The 4063-nt window shown below is 50.4% G+C and overlaps 1 pseudogene; it reads right to left on the reverse strand.

Moving 5' to 3' along the window:
* Positions 1-219: 219 nt before the first annotated feature.
* On the reverse strand, positions 220-2585 carry LOC116582348 (annotated as a pseudogene).
* Between the last annotated feature and the right edge of the window lie 1478 nt (positions 2586-4063).

The following is a 4063-nucleotide window of genomic DNA, read 5'->3' on the forward strand; positions in this document are numbered from 1 at the left end:
CTGTCTCTCTGTCTCTCTATTAAATAAATAAATAAATAGTTAAATATAAAACTAAAAAAAAAAAAAAAAAGATGGCTTGGAGAGGTATAAAAAAGCATTAAAGCCAAATTTTGATTGCCTTAAGGATACCTCTCTCTTCTTTCTCCCTCTCATACACTATGGACAGATAAATTGACAGTTTCCACCTGCAAGACAAACATCACACTGAGTTAGAAAGCACAAATGCAGCATGAGGAAGGAAAGTGAGAGGGGACTGGAAGGTAAATCTGGGCACTTTGAAAGCGCAGCAGCCCTCCTTAGCTCCAGAGGCCTGCGTAGTTCCCATGGAGGCCTGAAGGGAGAGGTCCCCCAGCCACGAAGAGCTTCATCTCCGGCCAGTTGTAGCAGTGGGTGTAGAAGGCGTTGGGGAACTCGCCAATCCCACCAAAGTAGTTCACCCACAGGTCATCGTGGTTGAGCCAGCCTCTGCCACAGGTGAGTTTGAGCTTCCTTCCTGAGGGCCCAGGAGAGGCGTCCGGGCTGGTTGAGGCCCTCTCCTCCAGGAACTTCTGGGCGCGGATGTCATAGAAGAGCAGGGAGCCATGGCCTGTGCCCACGGTGATGATATGCTGGTAGAAACTCAGCGAGCGCACACCTGTGCCACCCTCTCGGGAGCACAGGGGCTGGATATTCTGCTGACATTGGCGTGGATCTAAGAAGGAGACATGGGACTGGGAGCCCACCGTGTACAGGGACAACTCATCACAGTAGGTCAGGCACACATTCTCTCGGCAGCCTGATGGACAACAGCCTGGACAGAGAGCTGCGGGCTTTCCACAGGTGGAAGTAGGACACCGCTCCCAGCTCCTGGTTCTTGCCGCTGAAGGCCAGAGCCCGCACCTTGTGGTTACTGGGGCTGGTGCTGGACCTGGGGATGGTCTCCATGTCCCTCGGACGGATGTGGGCGTACACAGGGAGACCAGCGTCATTGTGCCAAGCGATGCTGCCATTGAACATGTCGGGATCCATCCGCCACAGCGCCACTGTGCCGTCACGGGAGCCGCTCACAGCCACGCCACTGTGTCACTCATCCAGACGATGGTGAAGATCCAGTCCCTGTGGCCATGGCGGTCGCCCAGGCACACGGGGTCCAGGGTGGGCAGCTGGTAGATAGCCAGGCTGTTGGGATTCTCACCCCCAGTGGCCAGAAGCGTCTTGGAGAGATTCAGCTCGATGGCGTGGATACTGCAGGTCGGCTGAGCCCGGGCCAACCAGGGCCCCCGATCCCGCATCAGGGGGATGCGCGTGATCTGACCTGAGTGCACATCCACCACGAAGAGGGTGTTACACTTTGTGCCACACACCACCTGCCTAGTGTTCAGCCACTGCGACGCGAACACCTTGTTGAGGGTGGCCAGGGCCAGCTCATGCTCCTTCAACAGTTCAGGCAGCTTCTGCACTGCACAGCCTCACAGCTCGCCCTCTGAGCCTGAGAGCCTGGCGCAGCCCCATGCGCCTACCTCGCTGCCCTTCAGGTAGTGGACCAGCGAGCACCTAGTTGCTGGCCGCTTCTGCTTCTTGGGCAGCAGCGGCCTCTTTGATTCCGTCGCCGCTGAGCTCTGAGACCAGGAGCTCGCGGAGCCCGCCTAGATGGCTGGAGCTTTCTGCTACCTGTCTGTTGCTGGGTCAGAGTGGGTGGCAGGTGAGTGGAGGCAGCGGCACGTGGCCCCTGTATTGGTGGTGTTGGTTGGGGAACCGCGGGCTCTCAGGGGCCAGGAAGCGGCAGAGATGGGACGAGGTGGTGGAGAAGAAGGCGAGGGCAGCAGGTGAAAAGAAGTGGAACCTGATTGTCGTGAGGTGGCAGAGGTGCGGACCTGCAAGAGTGTGGGAAGGGCAGCTAAGTGAGTTAATGAGGAGGACTAAGCTGGGGGCTCAAGTGTGAGGAAGCAGGGGCAGTGGGAGAGGTGGGCAAGAAGGTAGCAAGAGCGGTGGGAGGGAGAGCTCGCCCACCTGGGGAGTTGGAATGGACTACTGCGGCCAGGATAAACTGAGGGCCTGTGCTCCAGGATCCCTATGCTGGGCCACGTGCTCCTATCCTGGATTTCCACTAGGCGTCACAGGGTATTTCTCTGTTTTCAGTACAGCAGCCAACTACCGCTCTTAAAATCCCTACTTAAAATCTGAAATCTAAAGTAAGGTCTTCCACGAGGCTAGAGGGAACCAGGACAGTTGTCTGCATGAAGAAACAAACGTGCACTTGGAGCAGTCCTGGGAGACACTTGGCTAAGATTAGACATTGGATTTTGTGGGGAAATGGAAGTGTTTGGCAGCTACAGAGGACCCTCCTACTTAGGTTCGCTCTGCAGCCGCTCTTTTTTAAACCCCTCTGCAGTTATCTTAAACAGTTGTCACTATATATATTTATCGAAAAAACTTAAGTCTTTGAGCTTCTGTGCTGCAGTGACTTAAAAGGTGCATCCTAAATGCAGGTGTCTGGGGGCCCCACTTTCTGATAGGCCTGATGGCGGGAACCTCTCAGTCACAGCGTTGGGAACTGGCAAGTCATTCTGACGAGGAAGAAGTTCCTTGGAGGTTTTGACTTTCATTGTACCCTATAACCCTAGGGAGGTGGAAAGGCTGAGTCAAGGGATGGGGCACCTTCCTCCCCACTCCTTGGTTCTGTTCCTGCTCTCAGTCCCTCAGGCTCAGGTGCTTGGGCATAGTCCCCTGGGGCCTGAAGAGGGGTCCTTGAAGAACGGTCAAGATTATCACAGAGATGGAGATTAAAAAAAAAAAAAAAAACAAAAAACAAAACAAAAAAAACTTTCAAAAGGAGGCAGCCACAGGGACACACTGATGAGACAGTGTAAAGGTTCAGAGCACCGGCTTAGTCTCAGGAATTGGAAGTTTCATACCCTGGTCTGTGGCTTCAGAGCATTCAGAGCAGTTTGGTGATAGGCTTTTACCGAGGCAGTTACACAGTGATAAGGTGGTGCTGTGAGGCTACTGGTTGATACCAACTCTGTACACACACACCCTTCTCCAGACATAAAACATATAGGATGGGTGCTGGGTGGATGTGTGGGAAGATGCATTTATTTTTCTGACAGATCAGGAAAAACCTTGGAAACTACTTCCTTGCTGCTTCCTCCCCACATCCCCTGTCCTGTTTATTGACTTTTCTCTGTCCTTTGCAATATCACTTTTTTTTTTTTTTTTTTTTGCAATATCACTTCAATATTATTGCCCAACATCTAGGTATAAACCATGGGCCTTTCCTACCACTCTAGTCCAGGCATTACATTCCACTGCTCCCCAACACTCTCCAGCACCCCAGTTCTGATTTCTCCCCATCTCATTCAGCCCATAACAACAGAAGATGTTGTGATTGCTACAGGTAGTGAAAAGAAATTAGAGAAGCCTTCATGGAGGAGGCTGCATTTTGTTTCCACAGGTGGGCATAGGGAAATGGACATTTCAGAAAGAAGCACCATATATGACAAGGCATGGAGAATGTAGAGAAGAGGTTGACAAATGTTAGTGTGCATTCAAATCACAGGGGCAACTTAATAAATATGCTCATGTCTTGGCCCTATCCTAAAAGATTTGATGGAGATGACCTGTGAACCACGCTTTGAGAAACAATGTTTTAAGCTCTTTTACCCAGGTCAGGCAGCGTGTTTTTCAGGCAGAAGATTAACATCTTCAGTGTACTTCAGGGCTACCTTGAAAATAGACCCCTATCCCCTGGGTGATTATTGTGAAAGCCTTAGCAATTAAAGTGGCTATGATCAGTTTGATGTCAAAGCAGAGGGTGGCCTAGGCAGAGAAATTTTACCTATTAAGTATCAAGAGATTATTATATTTTACTATATAACCTGACACCTTTGCTATTTTATTACACTAACAAACAACTGTTGTAGCAATTTAAAAATTTGATCTTGTTTAATTCATTATTATAATAGTGTTAGATTTTGTAGAGGAGGAAAAGGAGGATGGCGGGGTTATGATTTGGTAAGTCACTGAATTAGTACATGATGGATGCAGGATTTTAACCCAAATAGTCTGAATCCATATTCCATGT

The sequence above is a fragment of the Mustela erminea genome, chromosome X (genome assembly GCF_009829155.1).
Source record: "Mustela erminea isolate mMusErm1 chromosome X, mMusErm1.Pri, whole genome shotgun sequence".
In the NCBI taxonomy this organism is placed as follows: domain Eukaryota; kingdom Metazoa; phylum Chordata; class Mammalia; order Carnivora; family Mustelidae; genus Mustela; species Mustela erminea.